Raw genomic sequence first — 9,623 nt, 5'->3', positions numbered from 1 at the left:
GGGGCATCCCACTAAAGAGGCAGCACCTGCCAGCCGGCCTCCGCGGAGGCAGGTCTTCGCCCCCCAGAAGGGGCCGCCCTGCGCTCCCACGTTGGCTGTGGGAGGCCGGATAGCTTAACAATATGTGTTTCCCCAAACTGTCATTATGTCCTTGTTGGCAACAAGGAATATGTGAGCCACTTCCTCCAGCTGTGCCTGCGAGCAGGGGAGTGGCGAGGGCCCGCGGTCGGGTTGGCCTGTCCTGCGCGCACCGCCCTGCGGTCTTCCAGGACCCAGACCGCCTCTCGGGGCTTCTGGCTGCCGGCAGCGTGTCGGCTTCCCCGGGGCTGTCGCTGTGGTCAGGGACAGCGAGAGGAACCTGGCCCAAGGCTCCGCGTACTGGAGGTGGACGCCTGACAGCGAGAAGCCCATGTCTGAAAGCACGGCGTGCATTAGCATCCTCTCCTTCAGAGAGAGCTATTTTTGTCTTTCATCTCCAGAAACCGCGTTCCAAGATCAGGGAGGCGAGTGTCAGAAGGAGAAAACGGCCAGCGTCTCGAGCTCAGAAGAGAACAAGCCCCTGCTATTCCCTCCACGACAACCACGGCAACAATTGCCCCGGCCGCGACGGAGCTGGCTTCCCCTGCCCTTGGGTACCACACGACGTCCCGCACCCCCGTCATCTTTCTGTGGGATTTCTCTCCACACGCTCCACGGAGGAACCGGGTTCGTTGCCATGGTTACTAGCAAGTCACGTGGCAGCCTGGCTACCTAGTGGTGTAGGAGAACAGTGGGAGCCGACGGGGGGTGGGGGGGGGAAGCATCCCTCCCCCACATCGGTGGCTTTTTCTTAGCCCACCCGCACGGCCCCAGAAGTCTGCCTCATTTCTGACCTGCCCAGCTCTGGGGTGAAGGGCCAGCCTTTCTTTGAGCAGCAGTATTTCCCTTTCATAATGGGATCAGCACAAGCCTCCTTCAAGGGCTTCTCCTTCTGGCCCAGGAGCCCCTCTGCCCCTCCCCAACGCCTCCTTTCCCTGACTCCTCACTCACACACACACACACACACACACACACACACACACGGGTGCTGTAATTAAATAGCTGTGTTGAGTGGGAACGGGTGGAGCATGCAGCCTACACCCCTTGAATAAGCTCTTTTTAAAAAAATCTGAGGATGGCATGAGTCAGGGAATTTCGAAGCTGTGATACAATCAGGACACCGATGCCTCCAGGGGGTGGTGGCAGGGAGCATGGACTCACCCGGATCGTACACACACCAGGCAGGGTCTGCTTTCCCAGCCACGGCCGTGAAGGGGGTCCGCAGAGCCTCAGACTTGGAGTCATGGAAGTGGGTATATTCCGCCAGTCTCTGCCGTGGCGGGGCAGTCCTGGCGCCTGGCCATTGCCTTCCGGGGCAGAGGAGGTCTGGGGCCTGGAGGAAGCTCCCCAAAAACAAAGCTCTCTGCCTCCTGCCCCCACCCCCTCCTTCCCCACAGAACCAGGCCACGTTAGCAAGTTAGCGCGAGCCCGTGCTCTGAGAAGTTGGTCAGTGAGTGGGTGCACCTTAGCAACAGCACGGGCTGCGAGCGCACGTCTTTCTTTCCCTGACGGTCACAGTTGCCTACTTCTTTAGGTTCAGGTTACATCGCATCTTGTCAATTCCACCAGACTGGCTGGCGTGCTTTCTTTCCCCGAGGCAAAAACAAAGTCTAGATGATGGAAACGGACCCGGAAGAGTCAGCAGGCAGCAAAAGGCAAGGCCTGGGAGGGATGCTGGCCCAACTGTGCTAGGTTGGTTCCGAGGGCTCGCTTCGGGACCCCTGCCTCAAAGAGCAAAGTGTATTCCGGGAGAAGAAGCAGACAGCTTCCTGCACGTCACTAACCTTACGGAGCACCGCAGGGCAAAGACCGAGGAGACCAAAAGTAAGGGGGCAGGGATGCAGCCCAAAGGGGTGTGAGACTCTATCCAATGGGGTACAAAATGCAGAACTTTTTTTGTTTTTGAATCTGCTTTGGTACATGTATCATAATGTACATAATTGTGTCCAGTAGGATCAGTTTGGGCTGAGATTAAGAAAGAAGAGCATAGCCAAAACGACAGGAGCTTCAGCAGGAGACAAGTTAATTTGCCCCTCAGGTAAATGGACTCCGGAGGCAGGCCGCTCGGCTGGTGAGCTGTCTTTCCTGGTTGCTCCAACATTCTCAACAGGCAGCTGCCACTTCACTATCCAAGGCTGTTGCTCATGACCAAGCCGTCCTGTTCACATTCTAGACGGCAAGGAGAAAGAAAGGAAGAATCACATATGCCTCCCGTGAGGACACTTCCTGGAAACTGTACTGTCCGCATTTAGCATTTACCTAGCATTTTGTCACATGACTTTGCGAGCTGCAAAGGATCCTACAAAACGTCATCCATTAGGGAATGCTAAACGTGCCTATCGGGGAATGCTATCGAAGGAAGCATGGACAGTGGGGTGCCACCCGCACGGGTGTATACTTACAAAAAATAAATGCACCTGTTAGGGGCATAATCAAAACTGTGGCCTTTGGGGTAGAGTTCAAAGACCACTGCTATGGATTATATACCCTAGAAGTACGTATAACTGATTGAAGGAAGGAGTGAGGGATTTTTTTTCCCCACCACCTTGCATCCATCCATCCTTCTCCTGGTAAAGCGGTAAGGTGAGTTGTGTGTGTGGGCTCATCTCTCCCTCATTCTCAGCCACGCCGTTGTGAGGGGGCCCTAATTCGCCTTGGCTCACCAACTTCTCCCACACCCTTGGCCAATAGGATTGGTGCGGGTTGCTGAGAGTCAGGTCCAAGACTTACATTCAGCTCCTAGAAGGGGCACAGTGGACATAAAGCTCTCAGCCCATGAACTCTGGAGCCACCCAAACCCCCCTACCACCCGGATAGGAGAGCACAGCCCTCATCTAGAGGAGAGGGGAGAAGCCACACCAAAAGGACCAGGTCTTGGCGACCCCGTTTTAGCTTCATATCAAACTGCATCGAAACACAGCATCACTTGTGATGAGGAGCCGTATTGGACCAGGTGCATGAGGTCAACCCCTACAACTGGCAGAGTAACCAGGTGGAAAGAGCCTGGGACAGGTGACTTCCTGGAGCAGAGCCACAGTCTCTGGCTGGATGTTGATGTGAAAGAGAAATCAATTTCCATCTTGTTAAAGCGATTGTTTACGTAAGAGTCATTGTTTTAGTGGCTAGACTATAACCTAACGGGTACACATGTATTATTTCATTTAATTTCTTTTTAATGATCTTATTTCATTGCCCAAGGTCTCACAAGCAAGTGGGTGCAGGGCGAGAATTTGGGCCCAGGACTGGCTGACTCAGTATTCTCTGCTCTTGCGGGCCCTCGGCTAACTCTCTTCCCTCCATGCTGGGTGGGGTCACACCTTTTACTCTGTGCTGTCGTGTCTCTTTGCATGTGGCCGCTTTGGAGCCAGAAGCTGTGCGGTTCCCACTTGCATTGCCCCAGTCAGGCTGGGCCCTGATGCTCCATAATTGTTGATCCAATAAATAATAAATGGTGTTACTGAACTTCAGAACAGATCTAGCAGGCTGTTGGAGGATCAAATGAGATCATGTTTGAGAAGAGGTTTTGAAAACTACACAGTGGTTATAGTTAGCCCTTTTGTTAGGAAATCCCCGTATTAGGGTCAGGAATGTGGCTGTTTCTGGCTCTGCCTTCTGGTGCCTTCCTCTGAGAGACAGGCCTTGGGGTCGTGTTACTCTTAAGAGTCAGAGGGCACCTTTGAGACCACTCAGATGCACCTCCTGGTGCCCTCCCACACCCCCACCCCCACCCCAGGTGCACTTGTCCTCCTTGATGGCTTCACCAAGGGGTCAATTGGTCAGTGACCTTCCCAACAGCTGGGCACCATGGGCAAAATATGACTCGACAGTGTAGGGTAGGGGACAAGTTCTGTTCCGCTCCCCAGATAGATCCATGAGTTCTCTCCTTTTTGCCTCTGCACGTGCTCTTTTCTCCCCAATAGTCTGAAATCCTCTTTCTTTTTTGTTTTCTTTTTTAAGTTTATTTATTTATTTTGAGAGGGAGTGCAGGAGGGGGAGACGGAGAATCCCAAGCAGGCTCCACACCGTCAGTGCAGAGCCCGACACGGGGCTCCAACTCACGAACTGTGCGATCACGACCTGAGCCAAAACCAAGAGTCAGACGCTTAACCGTCTGAGCCATCCAGACACCCCCGGAGTCCTCTTTCAAGTTCAGGTTCAAAGTCACCTGCTCTGTAGAAGTCTTCCAAGTTTGGCAGGGGCATTTATGTGGTCTCCTCTCTTTCTTGCTGTGTCATTTTGTACTTAACTCTATTATAAGCCATATCAAATTACATTTTTATTTGTGCTTTTTTATAAACCCACTTCCTCACCCCTCCAAACTACCACCATCACCCTTCTTACATGAGATTTTCAAGGACAGAGACTTGTCTTACTCTCTCGATTCTCCAGCACCTACCTCAGTACCTGGCACCTGTTGATAATTTAATGAACGCTACTGAAGGGATGAGTGAGTAAACACAGGAGCAGGGGCTGAAAACTTGGTCCCTGGCATTAGACAAACTCATGTTCAAATCCCCTTGACGAATCATACTCATTCACTCATACATGCTACTCATCCACTCATTCAAATTTTTAGTACCTATTATATTCCAGCCACCCTGCTCGACATTACCATAGGGCAATCGGGAGGGATGGGGTCTCTGCCTCACAAGCTTATATCTGAGGGAATGGTAGAGACTGAAAAGAAAAAAGCCCATCAGTAAGTAAACAAGTCTCTAATATGTCCTCCGACGGCAATGAACGGGGGGAGTGTGACAGTGGACCTGAAGTTGGGGTGGACTACTTTGAGTGACGAGTGGGCAGGGAAAGCCTTGCTCGGAGCATCTGAGTGAGTCCCAAAGAGTGGGAATGAGACGGCCTTTTGGAGGGCTAGGGGGAAAATGAGGAACAGCCACCAACAGAAAAAAGGTTCTTCTCTCTCTAAGGCTTAGTTTCCTCATCTGGACATTGAGATAATAATAGCATCCGCTACATGGTTTTTGAGAAGCTTCAATGCATTGAAACACAGCATCGAGCCAGGCACACAGGAAGCAGTCTATATGTTTTAGCTCTTATTGTCAGTTATGGGTCATGCGACAGAAAGGAAACGAGGGTGAGGCCATGTGGCCCTCTGTAATTGCCACTTCCTTTGCCAAGGTTCCAAGCCATCTGTTAAATCACCCACGTAAGAATGTTCCTGGGGAATTAAAAAAAAAAAAAAAAAAAAAAAAAAAAAAAGAATGTTCCCGGGCACCAACGTCCATCTCTCTGGTCTACGGTCTCTAGAACCTCTTTCAAATGCGTGTACATTCCTCAGGTTGGCAGAGAAAATAAACCAAATGGAAACTTGTCTGTGAAAGCCCTCAACGAAGGTAGTTATTGCTACTGCGTTCTTGCCCCGTAGTCTCTGGACACCCCATGTTCTGGCTGGCGGCACACCATCTGGTTAGCCAAGGACCTTCTTAAGCCAGGCCCCTGAAACTGAGCGTGGAGCTTCCAGCAAGCTCTGGCCGAGCCGGGACCTGGCCTGAGGCCTGCAGACCCAGCACAGCCTCACACGTAGGTAATAAGTTAGTAGCAGAGGCAAGTGTATTGCCTCCCCCTTAGAACAACCAGATTCACCTCCAGCCTCCTAAGTTCTAGCAGGTGAGACAAGTTTTGCCCCGTGACTCCACAACCATGGCCGTCTTTCAAGGAATTTCAAGACACTCACAAGGCTAGTCTTCCCTACTGGGCAGACGGGAGCATCTTGGCATTTGTAACAGCAGCAAAGAGAAGGATTCTCGGAATCTCAGAGGCAAAAGGCGTCCCTGCAGTTCAAATTTTTCTGAACCCGTGGTTTCTCTGATGAGGGGTGCGTGCGTGTGTGTGTGTCGTGTATGCATGCACATAGGTGTGCGTGCAAGAGAGGGCAAAGAGTGCTGGCTCCATACTCTAAAGCCACTGACTCTTGTAGATACGGTTATTTCACGTATACATGTTTTCAAGGCTGCCCTTAAATGGTAACATCAGCAGAAAGATGCCAAAGAGTGTGGCGGTACAAGGGCTTAATTACAGGGACCTTTGTCCAACGAACATGCCAATAATTTGCCTAGCTGAATGATTCAGCAGTAATGCTGCCAGGTTCCCAAAAAAAGCCCATATCTGGGATGACGTAATGTCTCTCCAGCCCGATGCAGCCATCTCCCCACACCCACCGTCACACATTTACCGTCTCTTCTTAGGAGCCACATTTCCATCTGTGAGCTCTTCACTCGCCATCTGCATTGTGACAAATATGTATTTTATTATTTAAATGGTATTACAATGTACAGTGTTGCTAATCTAGCCCTTCGTGTTTAGAAAGGCAGTAGAAAAATGAAAACTGAAAAAAATCCTGGCCCCTGGTGAGTTCTATGTCGGCAACTCATGCCTGCAGAATGCCTCCCAGTATCTCGGGTTGGATATTTGATCTGTGCATCCCATGAATATTTATACGTTGGGGCAAAGTGATTGGTTTAATTTGTCACTGGAAATCGGGGTGACAGTCTCGGTTTGCGAAGCGGTACACGTGGCAGGGACTGTGAAGGGAAAGAGACTCTGGTCCTACCCCAATGCACTCTGTATGGAGCTGGAAGATGCTTTTGCTTGCCTACCTCAGATCCGTCAATCTCCCCCTTCTTCCTGACCGGACAGGTGCTCGGGGAAGGCGTTCTTATCCTCATCTAAACTAATTTTGGTTTTCCTTGCCACTCCTGGCTAGACACTGCATTCATTTTATTTCAGTTTATCTCAACGAGGAATTAAAGGAGTCCTGCTGCGCGTGATGGGGGGGGAAGGTGGTTCTGAGAAAGATTTCTTTCCTGATAAAAAAAGATCCAAAGAATAAGTAGCTCCCTTTTTTGACCTCTGGATGTTGTTATGGTGCACGGAACTCCTGCAGCCATCCTGCAGACGTGAGGGGAGGTAGCTGGAAGGATGACAGAGATGTGAAAATCTGAGTCCTCGATTGTTGATAAGTCGATGATAAACCAACCCAGAGCTGCCTCCACTTTTAGACATCTCATTATATAAGATAATAAATCCTTTGTTATTTAAACTGGTTGGTTCAAGGCTTTCTGTTCCATAGAAGCTGAAAATGTCTTAACTATGTGAGGCAGTGACTTTCAAGCTTTTTGGTCATAAACCAAAGTGAGAAATATGTTTATGTGTAATGCACTCTAAAATGTTCCATTTTTTTTCTACTTAATTTTTAAAAATTCAGGTCGTGACCCAACACAGTGATTTCAAAACTCACTAGTGGGTCATGATCCACATTTCTGAGAACATTACAGTCATAGGGCACATAAGCTAGTGTGATATAATGAAAGCATAATGTGGTTAAGTGTCATAAAAGACATACCAACACAGTGCTGATCGCTTTGAACTTGGGGAAACAGGGAAGCTTTCGTGGAAGGGCGAGACCTTGAAAAATACCTACGTTTGGGGGTTCAAGGAATGACATGAGAAAAGACGAGGTGGTGAGAAGTGCAGACACCCTCCAGCACCAGTGTGTAAATGTGGGCAGAGGTTGATGTATGTGATTTGGAGAGTAGTGAGAAGTAAGGTCTGATTCTAGTTAGAGAATGTGCAGCCTTGAATGGCAAGCAGATGAGAGGCCGGATGAAGGCGTTCAGAAAGGGCCAGGACTAAGGAAGTCTAAAATGCTGGCAGTTGCAGCCTGGGTTGGGTCTGTGTCATAGCAGAAGCTCAAACTGGTGGCGTTTAAAGCTTGAGGCAAGTGACAAGGGCCTCCGCTCTGGGAGGCGAGCCCCCGCTCTGTCCCTTCATTCTGCCTATACTCACTAAAAACCCATCTTACGTGCTCTGCCTGTGAGCTGCTTTCGGCGATGGGCAAAGAGCGAGCTGGCCTTTCTAAGAATTCAGCCTGGCATCCCCCACGTGAAACCGACAGTGCCGATATTGTGATTCTTCTAAAGAAAACCAACAGGGTGAGAAAGAGTGGCCGGTTTTCCATTGCAGAAAGGCCAGCAACCCCCAACTTCTCATTGTTCTTCTTGCGCCCACCTACGTGCCTTCTGATGAGTTCGTTCACATTTTGTTAGATCTCGCCCCAGAAGTTGGGCTGAGCCTTGCTACTTGGCATCTCTAGTGGGAAAAAAAAAAAAAAAAATCAGTGGAGGAGGATTTGAAATTGTTGGTTAAATTAGATGTTTGTGCTATCTGTGGATTTTAATTACCCATGTCATTCCTTCTCTACTCTCTCCCTGAAAATCAAGAGTTGATTCTCATGATGGAAATTAATCAGAACTAGTCTGTGACTTCTCTTTTATTATACCCACGGACCTAAGGGATGGGCAAATCGGAGAGGAATTTTACCAGAAACCCAAATACTGGAGAATAGAACCAGATTATAATAAATCTAAAGCAGAGGCAAGTTTATTCTTATCCTCCCCCTTTAAATTAGCGACTGTTTTTTCATGTGTAAATCGAAATGATCAGATTTCTGGAGCCTTGTTTCTGCCTTGACATTTGACACTGTTCGTGATTTGGGCAAAGGTCCCTACATTTCTGCCCCGACTGGCTCCAGACAGAAAATCACAAGTAATACATATCCTTTGGGAGCACAAAGCAAGTTCATTGCTTCATTTGGAGTGAAGGACAGACATTTCCACGATGAAAAGCACCAGCTTAACCGCATTTGACCCCAGAGCATATGAAATTAAGTGATGAGTTAGCATGATTACATTGGTTAATTATCTCATCAATATCTTCTTCAAGTGGTTTATTCGGGCTTTTCTTTGTAGAACTTTTCAACGCCTCATGTGTTGGAACTTCAGAATGGAGTTCACACAGTGAATGAGTGTGTGAAGGAAAGAGTAGAGAGGTGGGTGCTTTCCTCTCAAGTCCAAAGCCACACTATCCATCTCCTCCCAGTCCTGCTTGTGCTCCTGGCTTTCCTGCTTGGGTGCTGACACCCCCATCTTCCAGGGACCTAGTCCCTTTGTGTCATCCCCGGTGCTGCCGCTCCTCACTGCCACGTGCAGCTGATCACCAGATTCTTGAACTTGTCTGGCTCCCCTCTGTTTCCGCTGCTCTCACACTGAATTCAAGGGCTCAGCGCTGCCCTCTGCACTGAACGACTGGGCCAGCTTCTTGGAGTGGCCTTTCTGCTCCATTCCTCTCCCGTCTCAGTCAACCCCTTACTTGGCTACTGGAGCGACGTCCTAAATCCCAGCTTCAAACCGGCCACTCACTCCCTTGCACCACGTTCCTCAGTGACTCCCCATCCAAATCCAAACTTATTAACACAACATTCAAGACCCTTCAATACTGAGCCCCAGCACCTCATCGCAGGGTTTTCTCCCACGATGCCTGGTTCATGGACCAGAGTGAAGGGTAGGGTAGAACCTCCTTGCATTTCATCGTGGAGAATTGATCGTATTGTATTACGATTCCTCGGAGTCTGAAACACCTTCTAGACTCTAACCCTCAAGAGGGCAGGGGCTGGGTTTTCACTCTCAGTGTCTACCATTGTGCCAGGCACATGATCTGTACACAATAAATATTAGTTGAATGAATGCAGA

The 9,623-nt window shown here is 49.5% G+C and overlaps 1 long non-coding RNA gene across 1 annotated transcript; it reads left to right on the top strand.

Annotated features, from left to right (window-relative positions):
- Positions 1–309: 309 nt before the first annotated feature.
- LOC102966394 lies at positions 310–3,587 on the top strand. Its single transcript, XR_006213250.1, has 3 exons — positions 310–705; positions 1,613–1,902; positions 2,032–3,587. It is a non-coding gene; the product is annotated as an uncharacterized LOC102966394 (long non-coding RNA).
- The last annotated feature ends 6,036 nt before the right edge of the window (positions 3,588–9,623 follow it).

Source organism: Panthera tigris, chromosome F2, assembly GCF_018350195.1.
Source record: "Panthera tigris isolate Pti1 chromosome F2, P.tigris_Pti1_mat1.1, whole genome shotgun sequence".
NCBI lineage: Eukaryota > Metazoa > Chordata > Mammalia > Carnivora > Felidae > Panthera > Panthera tigris.
This window is presented reverse-complemented; position numbering and strand designations above follow the sequence as displayed.